Source organism: Macrobrachium nipponense, chromosome 21 (assembly GCF_015104395.2).
Source record: "Macrobrachium nipponense isolate FS-2020 chromosome 21, ASM1510439v2, whole genome shotgun sequence".
In the NCBI taxonomy this organism is placed as follows: Eukaryota; Metazoa; Arthropoda; class Malacostraca; order Decapoda; family Palaemonidae; genus Macrobrachium; species Macrobrachium nipponense.
In genome coordinates, this window is record NC_087212.1 from 64,730,662 (window position 1) to 64,752,758 (window position 22,097).

The window sequence follows — 22,097 nt, forward strand, 5'->3', positions numbered from 1 at the left end:
ACGCCAGATCGGTGGGGAGCCCCGTACCCTCTTGCGGCTTTCGACATGTCCACTCCCTGAGTCCTGGGAGTCCGACAGCGGTCTAGGCCTAGAGGCATTATGGGGCCGATCTGACGCCCCCTCCACAACACTAGGGGCACGACCACTCACTTTCACTGAGCCGGTTTCTAAGGCTAACACTTTAGATTGAAGTGCGTAAGGACTCTTAAATCAGAGAAAGGGCACTACCTTCTCCAGACACAGAATCAGGGCCCGAGGGCAACATCACAGGATTAGGTGAAACAAACTCTACTGGTGTTAATGCAGGAGGAATATTACTTCTCTTACCTTTAGTAGAATCGCTCCTGGAGGAAGACCTCCTGATCCTATCGCGTTCCAATTTACGCCGATAAGAATCATACAACTTCCATCCATCATCGGTTAAGCCTTCACATTCATTGCATCGATCATCCAATAAACATACATGCCCCCTACACCCCATACATACTGTGTGGGGATCTACCGATGATTTCAGTAGCCTCACCTTACAATCACTCTTTACACACACTCTGAAACTCACAGAACTTGATCCAGACATCACATTTACAGAAAAGCCAATCCAAGATAAAAAAAACAGTCCACTATTGCGCGTGCCAATCCAACAATCCAGAATCAATACCAAAAGACAATCCAGATACTTAATTGACGAGTAAATCAAAATCCTAGGCGGAGGTACTGCAAACAGTTGTTTACAGCACCGGCGACAGAAAAAATATGAATAGAAAATGGGAATGGTTCCTGATATCCGCCTCCCAGCGGCGGGAATGGGTACTACCACCTGGCTGCCCACTGCGTGTGCCGCGAGTTTTGAAATTCTGTCGGACTTCAGAAAATACAGCTATATAAATCTGTCAGGTAAGTTTCATGAACAAAATAAATGATAGTGTATTGTAACTTCATTAATTTCCATCATTTGTATTTTATTGCAGAAGTGATGCCAAATCCAGATCCCCCTGTACTACCTGGACCCTTCGTAGCAGCCCATCCACCTCTAGTAGGTAAGGAATTTCATTTTTCCTATTTTATTGTGTGCAGTAGTTAATACTCTATCATTTTTATTTTTTATCATTCCACTCTCAAGCATCAGCAAATTCCACTCCATAGCCCAGCCATTCTCATCTACACCATACTATGACCATCCCAGTAAGCAAGCCACCCACTAGAATTTGGTAAGGAAAATTTTTTTTTTTTTTTTTATACATTTTATTATATATGTAATATGTACATAGTGTATATACATTAGTATATATTTAGTAAATGTAACTTTACTAATTATATGTACATTATCATTCCAGACTGACATGCACCTTGTGCGTACTACATAAACCAGACCTCTACTGTACATAACTAACTTCTTCATGTTACATAGCCTACATCTTTTCATTTCACTAAAGGTAAGGAATTCTCAACTGTTTTTAATGTGTATAAAATGACAATTTGTCCAAAATTGCATTTTTCCTAACTATACAAACCTGAGGTCCTTTTACAATAGGAAGGTACTAGCGGCAGCTGGATAGGTCGTAAGCTTTCGAACAAGGGGTTCGGTAGTTAACTGCTTGTCCGACAGGCGCGCGCGCGCGACTGGTAGGTAAACAAATCACTTTTGCTTTTGGCCCAAGCAAAAACTGCAGAGTGAGGGGTGGCATGAGGTGGGGCTATGTGTAAAAGGACCTCAGGTTTGTATAGTTAGGAAAAATGCAATTTTGGACAAATTGTCATTTGTTCCGACACGGCATACAAACCTTCGGTCCTTTTACAATAGGACGACTCACTTCTTGGTGGGAGGAATCTGAGTCTTTTGTGAACAGACTGGTGTTCCGCCCAACCTTGGAATGCCTCCCTGGTCGTAAGAGCGAGGGAGGGATCCAAGCCTCTGTCCGATTGATCGGGGTGTGCACCGCAGGATCAATGGTCAGACCTCTGGACCAAGTACTAAGAGAGAGGCAAGCGTATCTCTTCGTACCAGCAAACAAGAACAAGTTCCTATTTGCAAGAGGCAACATAACGTTATGGTTTGTCTCTTGTTGGCATCCACTTCCCCCCCCTTGTAGGAGGAAGTGGTGGATATTCGCTCCCATCCCTAGTGAAAGGGATAGGATGGGGCTCTGTCGAGTAGCTCACCGGCATCTCGTCCTTATCCAGCAAGGTGATGACCGTATCCCCCTACCCACAGGTAGAGGGGTAGAAAAAAGATAGGAAGAGAAGCCAGTCACTCTCTCATTCACTTATCTATTCTTACAGTCACACCAGGACTCGATGCTGTTCAGCCTGCTAGGGTCTGGGTTAGCTAAGACAACGTGTTGAGCAGCCACCACGGGTCCTAAGGAAAACGATCCAAGGACCTGTGGGCAATATCCAAAAGGTAGAAGGAGGTGCCAGTGGTCTGGTTGTACCAGACCCCGCCTTCAGTACCTGCGCCACGGAGAAGTTCTTGTGTAACTCGAGTAGTGTACTTCTAGGTCATCTTGGTGCTGACGAAGAGTCTTCAACACTCAGCCTGGGATGTCGAGTTTCTTCAGAAAGCGCGGTCGCGCTTTCACAGGACAAAGCAGCATCTCCTTCGCATCGAAGGCGGTGAAGTCCATTAGGAGGGGATTGTGAAGGACTCTAACCGATCGTCAGGAACCGAAGGGTTCAGAGTCTTCGCTACGAATTCGGTACGAAATCGAGCGTCACGAATCCCCATCCCTGGATGCTTGACTTCGCAGAAAAGTCATGCAATTACCTCAGAGGAAAAGAAGGGAATGGTCGTATGACCTATCCCTCTTCTCGACTTCGGTGATGTCCTGTACCCATACTGGTCTATCCGTCTGCCGCGACGTTGTTGTTCTCGGTAGTGGATAGGACACCGACACTCAATGGTGGGTGTCGATGGTATGGGTACTGTGACAAGCCGTTAGGACGAAGAAAAAGATTGTTATGGAACAACCGAACTAAGTCCACAGCGAAGTTCGTAACAGACTTGGGCGCTCTGACAGCTGCCTACTGACTGCGTTCGGTAGGAGGCAAGTTGTCCAAGCACCCGAGCAAGTCACGTGACCTTCGCCTTAAAAGGTTATGCCAAGAGACTAAACAAATAATTTGTTCGTCACCGATGCCAGAAGGCAAGGTGATGACTCTCTTAAGGCATGTGCCCAACAGGGCGAAGTCAATTGCCTTCTAGAGACCGGGAGGTCCTTGATGTCAAGATATCTCATAGTATAGTTGATTCTCGGGTAAGGAGAAACAACACTATGTGACGTTGAAGACGAAGGTGTACAGAAAATGCAACCTACTCTTCTTCACAGCTGAAAACCGAGAGAAGGATTCTCAAGATTCTCTGAACCTGTGCTACAAAGACTGAGAACGCTAACCGCTATTGATTGCTGTCCGGTGAGGATCGTAGTTGCAATAAAAGCGGAGCGCTTCCAGTAATGAAGACAGGGAACTACTGCCTGAAGAACTGCTTCTCATGGGCTGAACATTTGGAAGTAGAGCTGTCAGGTCGGAGAGTAGGCGATGTCTTCTGACATATCTGTTAATTCGGGGCGCGGCAATGAAATTGCACACCTACGAATACGAGATATTTTGAAGACAAAACTCAGATGTCTGCAAAAATCATTCGCATTATCGCAGTGCGATGCAGCGGTTGACTAGTACAGACTCTGTTACCGTGCGGTAAACAGAAAGATGAAAGAGTCCAAGAGATATCTCTGTTGAAAATTCTCGCAATGTCGAAGGCGATGAATCGAGCGTCACAGCAGTAGATGGTCCTTCATTATTGCGAGAATAATCCCCCCGTTAATCAGAGACCTAAGTCCATGATTGTTGGGCAGAGATACGGTTTCGGTAGTCAATCCAACCAGGGGAGAGAGAGACGTAACCGACCGTGCATCTCCGAGACCTAGCTGATACTGAGAGCTATCAGCAGTTCAATACGCAGTAGCTCTCGGTGACTCGTCATCCTGAGTTGCCAGGTAATCCATTATTCCACGAAGGAATGCGTTCGGCTAGAACCATCGAGCATAAAGAATACGCTCGAGCAATTATATTTAACCGAAACGGATTTCGGTAAATACAAAAGCTGATTTGGTGTTGTCATGACAATACCAAGTATCTAAAATCGAAACTGATAACTGCTGGGAGGTTGCAGGCAACCCCGAGTTGCAGTTCAATTAAGATACAATTCGTCTCGGTCACAAACCGTAGAGTTAACTACGGTATGCGCCTACCCCCACGGACAATTCAACTGTTAAAGAATCAGTCGCGAGGGTAATATACGTAGTATATTTGTAGGTTCTGTACCACGACCTCCATCCTAAAATCTTTTCCCCTCGAGGAATGAGAATAAGGATTGGAGATCGACCGCCTTCGTTCTCTAGTCAAGAGAGTGAAGGAGAAGTCTTTCCCAAAGGAAAGCTTCAATGGTGAACAGAATACCGAAGACGATAGTTCAAGCCAAAATGACAATTTGTCGAAAATTGCATTTTTCCTAACTATACAAACCTGAGGTCCTTTAACAATAGGAAGTAGCTAGCGGCAGCTGGAACGGTCGTAAGCTTCGAACAAGGGGAGAACGGTAGTTAACTGCTTGTCCGATCGTCGCGCGCCGCGCGACTGGGAGGTAAACAAATCACTTTTGCTTTTGGCCCATGCAAAATACGCAGAGTGAGGGGTGGCATGAGGAGGGACTATATGTTAAAGGACCTCAGGTTTGTATAGTTAGGAAAAATGCAATTTTCGACAAATTGTCATTTGTTCCGATACGTAATACAAACCCTCGGTCCTTTAACAATAGGAAGACTCACTTCTTGGTGGGAGGAATCTGAGTCTTTTTGATGAACAGACTGGTGTTCGTCCATCCCTGGAATGCCTCCCTGGTCGTAAGAGCGAGGGAGGGATCCAAGCCTCTGTCCGATTGATCGGGTGTGCACGCAGGATCAATGGTCAGACCTCTGGGCCGAGTACTAAGAGAGGAGGCAAGCGTATCTCGTTTGTACCAGCATTGTAAGAAACTTTTTCCTTTACATGAGCAAATGTAAAGTAATGGGTTTGTCTCATGTCGGCATCCACTTTCTCCCCCTTGTTGGAGAAAGTGGTGGATATTTACTCCTATCTCTAGTTAAAGAGGTAGGATGGAGCTCTGTTGAATAGCTTACCTGCATCTGACTCCTTCCAGCAAGGTAAACGACCGTATCCCTCTGCCCCACGGTTAGAGGTAGAAAAAGATGGTGAAGAGAAGCCAGTCACTCTCTCATTCACGCATTCATTCTCCCAGTCATACAGGAATCGATGCTGTTCTGCTGCTCGGGTGCTGGTAAGCTTACACAACGTGTTGAGCAGCCACCACAGGTCCCAAGGAAAAAGTATCCAAGGACTTGTGGGCAATATCCCGAAGGTAGAAGGACGTGAAGGTGGTCTGGTTGGCCCAGACACCTGCCTTCAGGACCTGCGCCACGGAGAAGTTCTTACGGAACGCTAAGGAGGGTCCGATACCTCTGACTTCGTGGGCTCTCGGACGGAGCGTACGGATGTCGTCGCTACCATCAGCTTCGTACGCTCTCCTGATCACCTCGCGCAGCCAGAAAGAAAGCGTGTTTCTTGGAGACTTTCTTTCTTGGTAACCCCAGTGCTAACGAAGAGCGTCGACACTCAGCCTGAGATGTCGATTTCTCTTCAGATAGCGCCGTAGCGCCCTCACAGGACAAAGCAGCATCTCATCCGCATCATTATCGGTGAAGTCCAGGAGGGAGGGGATCCGTGAAAGACTCGAACCTGTCGTCAGGGATCGACGGATTCTGAGTCTTAGCTACGAAGTTCGGGACGAAATCGAGCGTCACAGATCCCCAGCCTCTGGTATGTTTAACATCATAAGAAAGGCCATGTAGTTCCCCTACTCTCTTCGCCGATGCCAGGCCAGCAAGAAGAGGGTCTGAGGGTCAGATCCCTGTCTGACGACTCTCGAGTGGCTCGAAGGGTCTTCGAGTCAAACTCCTAAGTACGAGAGTCACATCCCACGCAGGGGGCCTGAGTTCCCTGGGTGGGCAAGACCTTTCGAAGCTCCTCATTAGCAAGGATATCTCGAACGAATTCGAGATGTCCAGTCCCCTCAGTTTTAGGACGAGCGCCAGTGCTGCTCTATATCCCTTAACTGTGGGTACTGAGAGGAGCTTCTCTCGGCGAAGAAACACGAGGAAATCCGCTACCTGCTGAAGAGTGGCTCTGAGAGGAGACAGACCCTGTCTACGACACCAACCACAGAAGACGGCCCACTTCCCCTGGTACACAGCTGCAGAGGACTGTCGGACGTGTCCAGCCATCTCTGTTGCTGCGCTACGAGAAAAGCCTCTCGTTCGCAAGAGATGGTGGATAACAGCCAGCCGTGAAGTTGAAGGGACTGGACTGCCTGGTGGTACCGTTCTACGTGTGGCTGGGCTAGAAGGTTGTGCCAAGTGGGTAGCTCTCTCGGTGCATCCGCAAGAAGAGCCAGCAGGTCCGGATACCAAACGGCTTGTGGCCGTTTGGGAGCCACCAGGATCATTCTGAGATTGGGAGTGACCAGCGCTCGACTGATCACTTTCCGAATCAGACAGAAGGGAGGAAAGGCGTACGCGAAGAGGTTGTCCCAGGGGTGTTGGAGAGCGTCCTCTGCAGCTGCCCATGGGTCCGGCACAGCTGAAAAGAAAACCTGAAGTTTTCTGTTGTGCCGGGTGGCGAACAGGTCTACGACCGGTCGCCCCCAAAGGTTGAAGAGCCTTTCCGCCACGTCTTGGTGTAGAGACCATTCGGTCCCTATCACCTGATCCCGACGGCTGAGCTTGTCTGCTACTACATTCCTCTTGCCTGGAATGTAGCGTGCTGACAGCTCTATCGAGTGAGCCGTGGCCCACTCGTGCACCTGCACCGTCAACTGATGGAGCGGAAAGAGACACTAGCCCCCCCTGCTTGTTGACATATGCCACTACCGTGGTGTTGTCGCACATCAACACCACTGAGTGTCCCACAAGCGGTCCTGAAACTCTTGGAGAGCGTTGAACGCCGCCTTGAGTTCCAGGACATTGATGTGAAGGTGCTTCTCGTGATGGTCCCACACACCTGCAGCCAGCAACTCCTCCAGGTGTGCGCCCCATCCCTCGGTCGATGCGTCTGAGAACAGAAGCATCTCCGGGGGGGGAGTGCGTATGGGCACTCCTCTTAAGAGGTTCTTGTCGTCGAGCCACCAGGCTAGGTCCTGCCTCACCTTGTCCGTGATAGCCACGGGAAAGTAAGGAGGATCCTTGGCCTGAGACCAACTCTCCCTTAGTCTCCACTGGAGAGACCGCAGGTGAAGACGCCCGTGAGGGACTAACTTCTCGAGTGACGACAGATGGCCGATCACGACTTGCCATTGCTGTGCTGCCTGTTCCTGCCGAGACAGGAACCGGCCGGCTGCCTCCCTGAATTTGCTGATACGCAAGTCTGCGGGAAAGACTTGCCCTGCTACCGTGTCTATCAGCATACCCAGGTACTTCATCTTCTGCTTGGGTTCGAGGTCGGACTTCTCGTAGTTTATCACGATCCCCAGATCGCGACAAAACTTGAGGAGCCGATCTCTTGTCCTGTAGCAACTGCGAGCGGGAGCTCGCCAGGACTAGCCAATCGTCGAGATACCTCAGAAGACGTATCCCGTGCGAATGGGCCCAAGCCGACACCAGAGTGAACACTCGCGTGAACACCTGTGGGGCGGTTGAGAGACCGAAACAAAGTGCCCTGAATTGGTACACCGTCCCGTCGAAGATGAAGCGGAGGTACTTTCTGGAGGACTGATGGATGGGTATTTGAAAATACGCGTCCTTCAGATCCACTGAAAGCATGAAATCGTTCCCCCTGATCGAGTCGAGCACTGAGCGTGCCGATTCCATCGTGAACCGCGTCGTGCGAACGAAGCGGTTCAGGGGAGAGAGGTCTATCACCGGACGCCAGCCCCGATGCCTTCTCCACTAGGAAGAGGCGGCTGTAAAAGCCCGGTGACTGGTCCTCCACGATTTCTACAGCTCGTTTCGCCAGCATGGTCTTGATCTCCTGTCGAAGAGCGTTGTCCTTTGTTGATCCCCGGACATAGGTCTGTAGATGGACCGGTTTGGAGATGAGGGGGGGCCGAGACTCGAAGGGTAGTAGATATCCCTCCGAAGGACGTCTACTATCCAGTTCTCGGCGCCGTAGCGCTGCCAAGTCGCCCAATGGCTCGCTAGGCACCCCCCCCCCCCCACTTCCGGCAGCAGGTGAGGGGGAACGCCGTCCCTAGCGTTTCCCTCCTCGTTTCGACTTCTTTCCAGCACCTCCTCGGGGAAAGGAGGGCTGGGAGGAGGGCTGGTTGCGGCCTCCTCTAGCAGAAGTTGAAACAGCTGGAGTCTTCGCACGGGGTTTGGACGGTGCAACCGTCTTCGCCGCCGTGGAAGCGCTAGCCAAGCTCTTTGGTTTGGCCGCAGTTACTCGAGGTTGCCCAGAAACCTTCGACTGCCTGGTGGACTAAGCGGTCACAATCTCGTCAGTGCGCCGCCGTTCCACCGCAGCGTCCACCATCTCTCCAGGAAAGAGAGCTGGGGAAACTCCTAAGAGGTCCATTTCGTAGCCCGAGTGCCGCTTCACGGCCCGCCCCCTTGGTCACTCGGGTAGGACTGCGTCCCTACGTCGAAGAACCAAGTTGGCCCACAGTTAGCAGTCTGATGGGCGAGGTAAGAGATTGCTCTTCCTCCAGACTGGCACAGTCTCCTGAAAGAAGCGTCGTCTTCGAGAGCAGAACTCCCCAGAGGCCGCCTGCTACTTTGGATATTGTGAGGGACCACAAATCCAACCAGGAAACTGCTGGAATGCTGCCATAGCGGCTAGAATTCCAGGGCAAGTGCCTCCTGCTGCGAGAACCATAAGTTTCTCCGACAGGAGCTGCTGCAGGGACACACCTGGAGTCAGCCTCGCTAACTCCGGGTTAACCTGTTTCGGCAATATCGGGTCTTCAGATGGCACGTAAAATCGCCTCTGCCGCTGTAGAGGAGGAGGAAGCAGCTTAGAGGGGACCGTCCGGATTTTAGCGAGTCCTCCCGTTGCCGGAGACGAGATTCTCCATCCTGATCCAGGACCGAGTCCGCAAGACTCCGATCGTGGCAACCCCATATCATTTTGGATTTGGGCTCCCTCTTGGGACCCCAAAATGATTCGAGCCGGGACGTGGGCTCTGCTGGTGGTAGCGGCGATCCTTCCGCAAGGTCATTATGCAGACGCATCAACTTAATGACCTCTGCGAAGTTCCTCGTATCTCAGGCGTCACAGCGTCTTGTGGAGTAGGACCGTCCAGTCCCTCCAGCAAGAGCATATCCCTCGATACTCCTCCTTCAGAAGGAGGAACAGCGACAGACCCCTGACGGTCGCCTCCAACTATTTGCGCGTACGTTCTGGGTCGGTCCTAAGACCGTGCCTGAGCCGCACGGCGTCATAGCTGGGTCACGAGCGGCGCACCTCTCGTAGATCGCATCCCTTGGTTACCGCCTCGCATCCTCCCGGTATAGCCCCGAGGAGGTTGAAGGGATGACAGGAAGAGGGCAGACCTGACGCTCCCCCCCTCGCTCGCTGGCAGGACCAGCGTGCGTGGAGGGCTGCTGCTGATCGTCAACCCGCGGTGACGGTCGAGCAGCAGGCCTAGCCTTGCCGCTCGCCTGGGGCGATTGGCTCGGCTGAGAACGTCGAGACCGATCTCTAGCGTCAGGCGAGCTGCCGCTGGTCACCGTCTCCGCCCGCCCGTCCCATCGGGAGCGGCGGACGGGTGACTGCTAGGCTCCCTTTCGCGTCGAGACCGGCCAGCGTCCTCTGCGGCGCGTCAAATCGCTGGTACCAGCCGTGGCTGGTACCCGCGGGCCGTGGGGACTCCTTCCTCGCCTCAACCCTGGCCGGTCAGCGACCGTCACGTCAGCCCGAGCAGCCAGTTGATCGCTGCGAGAGCGTCCACTGGCCTGGCGAGAGTCGCGTGCATAACGACTCTCGCCAGTCTTCTGCTCCGCGCCGCTGTCTTGACGGCGAGCAAGCTCGGGCGTCAAAACTTTGGCTGGACGGTCCCTCTTTGGAAGAGCGTCCACTCGGTGCTTCTCGCGAACGAGAAGCGGCCGAGACGGAACCTGGTTTAGCGTCAGAACCGCTAGCACCAGGTGAGGACGCACCCAGCCGAGGCTGGTGCACCTCTGGTCCCCGTCGACTTCTTCTTTGCAGAAGAAGCGACGGCCCCCGTTCCCGAAGGAACAGGAGGACCAGCAGAAGAGCTCCCCGACTCGCCTGAGCGAGCCGGGTCCCTTAGAAGATCCCGAAGGAGTCTTCTTAGGGGGGGGAGGAGGCAGCCTTCTTCTTCTTCGGCTATTTAGCCTTAGAAGTCGAAGGGGAAGGAGAGGCAGCAGACGACGAAGAAGAAGACGATGAAGACGACGACGAAACACCTTCTTCCTCTTCTTCTTCTTTCGCCAGGCTCCGCAGAACAGACGTCAGGTCTTCCATCCAGGAGGGAGCCGGGGCAGTTGCCGAAGCAACAGGGCCCGACTGCACCTGTCCGGAAAGACCTGAGCCTGTGACAGCAACACCAGCAGCAGGAACAACAGGAACAGGTCCGGGAACAGCACGGAACGGCAGGAACATCTGAAAGGGAAAAGTGGCAGGCCGATCTGAAATGGAAAGAGTAGCTGGAACGGCAGCAGGTATGGCAGGCACGGCAGGTACCACGGGAGAGCCAGGCGTCCTTTCGGCAGTTACCGACATCCGTGGCACTGGCGGCAGGTCCAGGGGGGTACTCTTTGGGCAACGGAAGTCCGGGGTCGGCAAAGGAAAAAATCTCAGGTGGTGGTGCACCGTCCTCCTTGCACGGCAGCAATTGGTTTTTGTATAGCCACCGTGGGTGTCACCGACATTATATGGGCGCGTATATACCAGATTGTGGTGGCATCTCATACGCTGGTGTCGTTATTGTGGTGGTAGTTGTGGTCACCGCACCATGAGTGACCACAGCCGGACCCCGACCCCGCCAACCCGCTGGAGCAACCCCTGGATGCTGGGCACTCCCTGCAGTCCCAGCAACTCCCCACACCTGTCCCAAGTCGTCCTTCGCTGATGCACACCTGCGAGACAATAGTCGGGTTAGTTTGGAGGGGCTTCCTCACTGCTGGGGAAGAAACACCCCCCCCGAGCGTACGGAAGACCCCGAGTACAGCTGTACGTCCGGGTAGTAGCGGGCGCCCTCCTCCACACTCGACGGATCGAGAGAGGAAAAGGAGCTCCGCTACCCCCCCCCGCAGGGGAAGGCGCGAAAAACGTGGGGCTGGCGGGGCGGGGGCAGGAAAGAGGACGAAGTGTCCGTCACCAAAGGAGTCACTGGACTTTCCGATGACTTCTTGGCCGGCCTAAGTCTCTTCCTGCCCTCGTACAGACCCCCACCTGCGCCTCGACCAATTAACACAAGTGACAAGGTTCGGTTTTTGCGGGAGCACTCTCAGCCCGCGGCAACGAGTACAAACCTCATGGGGGTCCACATCAACGAATGACCTGAACCCTCCACATCTACGCCCCTCCAGCCCGCGCACACTCATACGGGCGACTGGAGGGCGCGGTGAAATCTCCATCTCCTTCCAATTCACTCATTGCAAGATCAATAGAATTGTAAAAGTACTTACAGTCACTCCTGATTTATACGAAAGAGAAGCAAATACTCAAAAGTCAAGCAACGACAAAGTGGGCAGAGCGATGGCGAACACGTCCTTCCCACATACGGCCGAAAGCAAAAGTGATCGGACAAGCAGTTACTACCGTTCTCCCCTTGTTCGAAGCTTACGACCGTTCCAGCTGCCGCTAGCTACTTCCTATTGTTAAAGGACCGAGGGTTTGTATTACGTATCGGAACAACTGGAAGTTCCCGTCCGTTCTTCTCTATTCCAGGTTAAGCGCCTACTGTGAGATACTCTTCTTTCAGCAGCAGTCTTCTTCCAAATGCTATTAAATTACAGGAATTCGAGCATAAGCGAGGTTCCCGATTATCGTGTAACAATTATCGGGGATTTCTCGCTCACTTTGGACCGTGGTCTCGCCTAAGTGTTTGGAGATCGTAAAAACTCGAACACTCTTGAGTGCGCTAGAAATTCCGTAGAATTCTAAGCACTCTGCGAAACCCCCCACCGAATTCGTCAAACGATATCGGCTGGTGGTCCTCTCGATTCCCGTAGAAATCGAGAAAGGGGCAGGATCCCTCCTCAATGACCGGGGCTTACGTCAGGTAGGACCCGAAGGTCCCCCCGGTAGCGCAGCCCCTAACGTGGGATCTTACAGAGAAATCTCTGTAGGATCCCTCCCCTTTTCCTCGTAGCCGTAAGGAGAGAGGGAATGGGGGAGGAATTGGATACTGGCTCGCCTTCCCAGCGGAACTAGCAGTTGGAGAAGGAAAAGGCGCAGCCATCGCCTTACGGCGATGGCCTCTCAGAGCCTGGGAAAACGTATCGTCAGGAGAAAACGTTTTCCCGAGGAGGGTTACGAACTCATACTGTAGGTAAGTGTCTGCCGCCACTGTGAACGTCGTCTGGGTGGGGCTGATCGACACCTGACAGGAGAGAGCCGATACCGGCTCCGACTCATTCCAGTCCTCGTCGAGGTCGAAACCTCAGGAGGACCGAAGGGGTATTTAAATACGGTGTCCGAAGACACGTAGAAACGCCTCTGTCGCAGTAGAGGAGGTGAAGTAGCTTGTTCGACCGGCCAGAACTGAGAGAGCCTTCTTGTCCGGAGACGAGAGGAACTACCTGGTTCAACACAGTCGGCAAGCTCCGATCGCGGCAGACCCACCGTCGATTTGGGTTCCCTCTCGGGCCCCAAAACGACTCGAGCCGATACGTGGCTCTGCTGGTGGAAGCGGCGATCCTTCCCCGAGGTCATTGTGCTGACGAATCAGCGCCGTAACCTCGGCAAAGTTCCTCTGGATCTCGGAAGTCACAGCATCTTGCAGAGTGGGACCGTTAAGCCCTTCGAACAAGAGCATATTCCGAGAACCTTCCTCCTAAGAAGGGGGAACAGCGACAGCCCTCTCCTCGGTCCTTCCCCATCCACTTGCGCATACGTCCTGGCCGGTCCAAGAACCGTGCCTGGCACGTAGGGCGTCGTGGTGGGATCATGAGGGGCGCACCCCTCACGATCAATCCTCAATACAACTTACCTCGCTCCTCCCGGTGTAACCTGAGGAGGTTGAAGGTACGGGAGAGGCAGACCTGACGCTCCCTCGTTGCTCGCTGGCAGAACCAGCAGGCTTGGAGGGCTGCAGGCGATCGTCAACCCGCGGTGGCGATCGAGCTGCAGGCCTGGTCGAACCGTCTCGCTGTGGAGAACGCTGGACTGAGCACAGCGGTCCCCGATCTCGAGTGTCAGAAGAGCTGGTGCTGGTTGCCGTACCCGGTCGCTTTCTGTGAGAGCGACGGTCAGGCGACCTGCAGGCTCCACTGTCACAAGTGAGACCGGTGCTTGTCCTCACGGCACGTCACGTCGCTGGTTCCAGCCATGGCTGGCACCGGCGAAACGGGAGACCTCTTCCCAGCCTCAGCCCGTGGTCGTCGTGGACCGTCACGTCCCCGGGTAGCCAGCTGTTCGCCGCGAGAGTGAGAGCTGGTCTGGTGAGAGTCGCATGAGCGGCTGTCACCAGTCTTCCGCCCCGTGCCGTGAACCTGACGCTGAGCGGACTCAGAGGTCTGGTTCCTGGCTGCACGGTCGCTGGTAGACGACCGTACACTCGGTACCTCCCGCGAACGAGAGGCCGAGACGGACCCTGATGCAGTGGCAGAACCACTGACACCAGGCGAGGAAGTACCGGTGTTAGCCGGTACCCCTCTGGTCCCCACGTAGTAGTCTTCTTCCTTGCGGAAGAAGAGACGGGCCCCGCTCGAAGGAGCAGGAGGACCAGCGGAAGGAACCCTCCCGTCCACCGAGTGAGACGGGGGTCCCGAGAAGCTCCCGAGGGAGACTTCTTAGGAGGGAGGAGGCAACCTTCTTCTTCCTCGCTGTGAAGCCTTAGAAGTCGAAGGGGAAGAGGCGGCAGCCGACGACGATGAAAAGAGATGAAGACGACGACGACGACACCTTCCTCCTCTTCTTCGTCAGCTTCCTCAGGACAGACGTAAGATCTGCTATCCAGGGCGGAGCCGGGGCTGCTGTAGCCGAAGCCACAGGGCCCGACGCACCTGTACAGACAGACCAAAGTCTGGGGTAGTACCGACCACCACGAACCGGGACGACATCAGCAGGTATGGGCATCTCAGGAAACCGCAGGCACAAGCCAGCACAAGCATCGGTAGGGACAGCCAGCGGCAGGTACGGCAGGTAGCACCGGAAAACACAGGAAGTGGAGCAGCAGCCAGCAACATCCTGGTACCGGCGGCAGGTCCAGGGGTGGCGAGCTCTAGGGCAGCGGAAGTGTGGTCGCTGCAGCGCGGCAACCACGATCGGCGGGCGGCACGCCTCCCCCTCTCGGTACGGCGAACGGCACTTCACAGCGGCTGTAGGCAAGACTGTTACCACGTGAGGCGAGTACACCAGGTGAGGAGGGACGTCGTCACCTGGTTGCGTGGTCACCACTCCATGGGTGACCGCAGTAGGCCCAGACATAGAACCGCAGCCTCTGGACACTAGCACTCCCACTGGCAAATGGAAGGACGCCCATACCTCACCAAGGTCCACCCTCGTGCAGTAGCACCTGCGGAAATAACAGTAGTAGCGATTAGTGGGGGGGGAAGTCCCCTCGCCGGGGGGGAGGGGGTGAGCCCCTCTCCGAACGAGTGGAAGACCCCTAATAAACAATTGTACATCGGGCACCGAGCGCCCTCCCCACGCGCCGTCGACGGATCGGGCGAGGAGAAGAACGCCGATAACCTCCCCCCCCCAAGGGGAAGGGCCATCTGTGGGAGCTGAGCGGGTGGGGGTTCTCGTCCCCCACCCCGCACAGTACCCATGTACCCAACAACAATATTAAGAGCCCGAGAGCAATCGTGCCATCGGCCCGAAAGCAAGGGCATAAGGATCAATTCCCTGACTGAGCGGAACTTGAACCAAATAAATATTGATGCAAATTCAATAATAAGGAATAAAAATGAAAATCCGCATCTTGCATTACGATTCACTTCACAATGAATAAGGGGGCTCGGATCGAGCGCATTTGCGCCCTCGGTACCGAGCGCAAGGGTAAAAAGGATCCATTCCTTACCTTTATGGATCAAGGTTTATGGAAACCTTGATCCATAATGAATTGATGCAATCAAAAAATATATGAAAATGAAAAGAATACTGCGCTTGCGATTTCCACTTCATACAAATAAAAAGGGGAAGGATCAATTCCCGGGAAATAGCGGAAACATTGATCCCAGTAAACAATGCAATCTCAATAAAAAATGAAAATGAAAAAGAACTGCACTTGCGATTTCACTTCATTCAAAATAAAAAGGGGAAAGGATCAATTTCCGGGTAAGCTCGGAAACTGATCCAAAATGAGTATTGCTACAATCAAAATAATATATGAAAATGAAAAAGAATACTGTACTTGCGATTCCACTTCCATACTGAATAAGTTTTTCCAACCCAAATATACGCTCGGAGCGAGCGCTCCCGCCCTCGGCACCGAGCATACACAATACGAGGATCATTTCTGGGAAAATGAATTCCCGCACTTACGCCCTTCAGTCCCGGCACTCGGGTAATCGGAGGGCGTGGTGAAACCAAGATCCTTTAATTCACAATTGAATTCAATGGGAATAAATATGAAATGATTGTACTTACAATTCAGTTTCACTAGATAAATAGAAAAAGAAAAACACAATCATGCGAAAGCAACGACGATGAAGCGGGCAGAGAGCGATGATACACGTCCACACGCCAGCAGGCCGAAAGCAAAAGAGATTTGTTTACCTACCAGTTGCGCGCGCGCGCCTGTCGGACAAGCAGTTAACTACCGAACCCCTTGTTCGAAAGCTTACGACCTATCCAGCTGCCGCTAGTACCTTCCTATTGTAAAAGGACCGAAGGTTTGTATGCCGTGTCGGAACAATTGTTAATTATGTAACAGTACATTTTGTACTTGAGTGGTTACATACTGTCCTTTAATATTCTATATCATTCCAGGCTGCCCATCACCTTTTAAAGCTCCCTCATCCTAGCCTGTCATCTGTAAAAAGCACACTGAAATTATTTATGGAATTCATCTTTTTTTTAGTTTTTACTGTACCTAGTACTAAACATAGCTTTCTGAAATACCTGAAATAATATAGAACTTCTATTACTGTACATACACATACATACTGCCCTGTAATTATCCTTATCATTGCAGGCTCCCTAAACATGCATACTATCTCCATCTCCCACAACCTAGCTAACAGCTTTGAGACTCAATAAGGTTGGTAAGTATGTAAGGAATTCCTAACTAAGTTTTATACATGTTATATCTTATAAACCACTGTAGGGTATATGTACTACTGTAATACGTAGTATACTTTATTGCATAGAGGACTACAATACTATTAATATATTTTTTTTTTACATTCCAGAATCCCACAACCCCTGAATGATGTAGGGCCATGTGGCCACAAAAAACTTTGTCCAGGGTTACATAGCACGACAACTTTATACTAAAAGTAAGGAATTATACATACGTACATTCACTCTTTTACTTTTGATATACTCTACTTTACATATTGCATTCAGGACTGTGTAGTATTTTGTACTAATTGTGTACTTTTACCTTCTAGAACCACCATTTTTTGGATGAAAACAACTCCAGATTGTACATAAAACGTCAGGAACTACATGTAGTGTACCCAAAGGATTACAAGTAAGGTTTTCATAACTTTTTTTATTAGTTTAATACATTTTTCTGACGTCGTTCCGGCTTACAACGCGTCTCAAGAACGGAACCCCCATCGTAACCCGGGGACTGCCTGTATTGGGAAAAATCACTCTCTTTTTATTCAGAATGCAAATGTCAAAATTTTACATTTGGCCGACAGTCATGAATTTCAACTTTTAAATGTCAAAGGGTAAATAATAGATAAGCTTCTCAATAAGTAATGAAGGTCATAGTACAGAAAAACATAGAAAAATTAACAATATGAGTTTCTACTAACGTTTCATTGAATAATTGTTGTTCAAGAAAATAACTATTGTAGCCAAAGAGAAAGTTAGAAAATTTAAATACCAAATAAGGACTGTATGTAGGAGAGAATTATTTCATTCACATATAGTAGAAAGAACCATGTTTGTTTTGTGATGTAAACCTGTGCATTGCTGTTTGTTCTTTGGTAGACACTGTTTTGTAACTAAACATTGTTTTGGTTCAGCATTTTATGTTAATCTTATAACTTGTGTTTCGAGTAAGTATCATTTGGTGTACACTAATTAGTGTAGACAAGAAAATAAGTAAATTAATAACTGGCAGACCAAAAATGATGAGAGTTGGCAATGGTTTGTTTAAATTTCTTTCGTCTGGCAGTGTAGTCAGTGCTAGCAGCTCGGACCACCCTTGCTTACGTCACAAAACATCGAACAGGCCTTCTATCTTGGTGGTCTTGATTCAAAAAAATAAATAAATAAATAAAAAAAATAAAAAAAACTCTTATATTGCAGACCACCAAACCTATCACCAGTAAAAACACCATTATGAAACAATGCCAAAAGATGCATCCTTAAGCCGTTGGCAAAAGAAGAAACCAACTTATATTTTGTGCTTAGAATTTAACCACTTCAAAATAGACCTACTAGAATTAATACAACTCTGACAACTGTTCTTTATTTCATTTTGTACCATCAAACATGCTAACATAAATGCGCATTGCCAGGAGGATGATTGTCACAAGAAATCAAAGCTGATGAATTAGGTATGGCAGCTTTTCCATACCCAATCAGCCCATCTTAACCAGATCTAAGACTGACAGCACCCTTGGAGTTTTGACTGTTTTGTAAACTGCAAATGATTTTAAAACTTAATGACATGAATGGGACGAATTTATCTGAATATGAAACTATCAGTCATAAAAAAAATATTACACTGAAAAATTATCCACAGAAAAAGGACTGCTAAGTTAACTATATTGAGATACAAAGGGCTAAAATTTAATACAATCAAAGGATTGAGTCAACTGTACAATTGTTTTCTTCCAGATTAAGATTTCCCGTATACTCAGACTCTTGACAAGCTACTAGATACACTAGGTATTATTAAAATCATTACAAATTATACTGAAATCAAAGTATTAAAATTAGTTTCTAGCCTAGATCTATAAACCAGTCACCTAATCAGATAAACATTACTCGACCATAGTGCAAAGACCATTGAAAAACATATGACGCCTACTTTGTTTTCCTGAGCACTATATTCAGTACAAAGTACAGAATTCATCACCACAAGTTTCCCACAACTTAAGACCCCTTGCCTTATCACTTTATCTTTTTCCTAATTTCCCATCACCATAACCTTTGATTTCCTTATGCTGAATGTTGGTCCTCTCCTCTTTAGGTATTCCATTCCTCAACCTTTTAAACAACTCTCCCTCAGACTGTAGTTAGCATTAGGTCATCAGCATAAGACTGCTCACACATACCCGCTTTCCAATAGTACTAGCTAGGTAGCTAGTACTTCTTCATTGCTTCTTCCATTAGACTACAATGAAAGTTGAGAATGATGGACAGCTTCTGCCGATGAAAACGAACCTTATCTTTCCTAGAATGCTATATCCTGACCTAACCACACCCTACCTTTCTAACCTAACTTGGGGTGCCATGCCCTGACCTGGCCAGGAGGGTTTTGTCACCCCTGGACCCCCTTGTAACACTACTCTAGGTAATCATCGAACACAAGGACTAAGCTTTCACTCAGAGGTATGTTAGAACCAGTTCCCATCATTCTGCAAACTACCCAAAGGCATAGCTACTTCAACAAGGATGCTTACCCCATTCCCTTAACATTGGAGGTCGTGACCTGACCTGGGAAGAGGTTTTCCACCCCACTCAATGGACTTTCTCAACGTATAATTTGGTACAGCACAGAGACGTGTGTGCAACTCTTCCTAAATAGCCTATAGTACCTACCTAGTACCAATAGTATACCCATAGTCCTAATTCACTACCTAGCCTACCCATAGGTAGGATGATTAGCCAATTCTTTCCTAGCCTACTACCTACCTAGGTAGGTAGTATAGGTACCTAACCCTGGCCTGTGCTGTATCCTAGTTTCACAGAGTAAGCAGGTATGAATAGTCAAACCTAAATGTGTACTTTGACTATTGATGGCAACGAGTGGTTAATTCAGTATGAAAACTAACAGCTAGCATGAAATTCCAAACCTTTACTTAGGCTTGGCACAGTGCTCACCTTCGTAAACCCCGCCCCCATATCACTATTTTCAACACTACTAGGCTAAATGGGTCTGAAACGAGACAACTTGACAGCTCAAAGAAATTACTCTTATATGATAACATAACGTTTACCATGTGCGTTATGTATAAAGAAACAAGAGCTGTCAACGTCAAAATCACGCTAAATACCAGTATTGAAATGACCGCAGCCACCAACAGCACCAAAGTATACAGGTCAACGAGAGGTCTGACACTGACGGTATTTTCTTGCGATCATTACACTCGCACCGGCGTTCATCCCCAGTAGATGCCACCAATTTCGTGATGATTCTTCAACATTAGGTGAAAATGAGACTAATTATTATTTTTTAAAAAAGGAAAGACGTGTCTCATAATTCTCATTACGTGGCGAAATTTACCGCAGAGTGAGTTACTCTGCATCAAAGTAGCCCCCTAGAATAATACCTGTTTTTAGTATGAATAGTTCAATAAGAGTACAAATGACTGTGGTATTGGCGTAAACAATTTTGAATTATCAGTATTATCCCGTTAAAGTTAGCACCAATAAAATTTATTTATTTATAGGTACTATATGACTAAACATAGTTCTGGCATTGGGTTTTTAAAGTCGGATGCCCTTCCTGTCTCACTACCCGGGTTTGGGTTAAAGTAGTAGTAGTAGTTGGATAATGAAGATTAAATCAATGTTATCAAAGATCATAAATGTGATAAATGCTTATGCCCCACAAGCTGAATGTGATGATGAAGAGAAGTCAATGTTTTGGTAGGAGATGGATGAACTATTAACATTAATCCTAGAAGAAAAGAGAGTTGTATTGGGTGGAGACTTAAATGGACATATAGATACCGACAGAAGAATGATTTCAAGAATCCATGGAGGACAAGAATGGAAGAGAAGACTACTTTCAATGTAGTATGACGTACAAGCTTTATTTAGCCCCGTCCCTTCTCCGCCCCCCTCCCCCCCAAAAAAAATCAGACGGTTTTAGGATAACTTGAATAGCATAGTAGTGACAATAAAATCACGCTCAGGATATTTACACTAGAGCAACTTATAGTGGCTGGTTTTATCGTCAGATTCGAGAATTTCGCCTGTATATGAATAATATTCCTGAATTCAGATTACCATTGCCATGTTTGGCAGTTTTATTTGATATTTTTTGCTTTCTTTGACAAGATTTCACCATATTAACACTAAATACCTATTTCAGCCAAATTGCTACTGACCATTTACCGACATTTGATGTTATCAGTAATTCATAATGATGAGTTTGATTTATGCCGCCACGATCCCTGCTTGCCATATAAGGCAGTAAAGTCATAGAAGGGTTGAGAGAAAAAGCAAAATCTTCTGTCAGTTGTGCCATCAAAATTGGTATTTTCAATCGTCATCAAAACTCCCGTGCTATACCATCATACGGTCTTTTATTCGGTACTTGACTAATAGTAATACAGCATTCCGAACCAGCAGTAACAGTCAATCATTTTGGGAAATAAAGTTGAATCTCGTTTGCAACCGTAAGAAACAACACTACGTTACCATTGTGATATCTATACAGTTCATCGGAGAGAAATACTGTTGTTGCGATCGCCAGTTGAATAAGTTCAACTTCACTGAACAACAAGTTGGCGTGCAGATGCTGGTTATATAAAAAATATAATTACCCCTTTCTTCGGGCGTTGGCTTACCCTCTAGCGCCATAGATACTACAGACCAACTGCGACTGTCTGAGTCAGTCCGACATCTTCAGTATGAATATTCTCTTTTGCTAAAGGGCTGGAAAAATTATAGTCTGCTATGCCAATTTCTTTCATAATAATAAAATAACACACGAATCTATATATACATATATAACATAATGTTACCCAAAATAATGTTACTGAGGTGAAGAACCTCCTGTAACCATTTCCTTCAACCATCTTACCTCGTGTTTTGGTGATTAAAATTAAATCCTGTTATTTGTGAATACTTTCATGCTTTTTTTTTTCTCTCTCTCTCTCTATTTTTTCTTTTACTGCATAAGAAAAGTCGGACCTTTGTTTTGCGGAGACCGCTAACGTTTGGTTAACTTAATCCCAGGACCAATTTTAAATGGGTCCAGTCTATTCCTCAAGATGCTGATAACATTGAGGTATTGTGATTATCAAGTTAAAGTTTTTTTTTTTTTTTTTTTTTTTACATTCAATTTTCGTATTTAGTTCTCTGGACCCTGACTACTGTAACCACCCAAGGTCTTTAGATGAAATTTAAGTTATATAATCTGTGCACTAACTGTTATAACTTTCAATGCATATTTAGTCTCACCAACATTACTACTATTACCAGTATTATAATTACCAGCTTTTATGCTACCTCAGCTATTTGGTGGCTGGCTAAGTGCCGATTATTCATTTTTTTTTTTTTATCATGTTGTCTCATGTATCTAGATTGTGTATGTTACTGTCTGCATTTTGTATATTCTATGTATATGGGCCTGGGCTGAAATAAAGGATATTATTATTATTATTATTATTATTATTATTATTATTATTATTATTATTATTATTATTATTAACCAAACAAAAACTTCTTTCAGTTTTCTTCTGAAGATTGAAAAAGAAACCCACAAATTCAATTTGTAACTTGTTTACTTCTAAGTATTTACATTTAGTTTTACTCCACACTCGAGTACTTTCAGGCCC

At 48.4% G+C, this 22,097-nt stretch overlaps 1 protein-coding gene across 5 annotated transcripts in view; it reads right to left on the bottom strand.

Moving 5' to 3' along the window:
* Positions 1 to 19,708, bottom strand: part of LOC135198090 (arrestin domain-containing protein 1-like) — a 278,270-nt gene extending 258,562 nt beyond the window's left edge. For 3 of the 5 annotated variants that reach the window (XM_064225523.1, XM_064225522.1, XM_064225518.1), the window contains exon 1: positions 19,584 to 19,708. The gene's annotated coding sequence lies outside the window, so the exon portion shown is untranslated. Of the gene's footprint in view, positions 1 to 19,410 lie in introns of all 5 variants that reach the window. The other 2 variants (XM_064225519.1, XM_064225520.1) reach the window with 2 other exon arrangements.
* Positions 19,709 to 22,097: the final 2,389 nt, after the last annotated feature.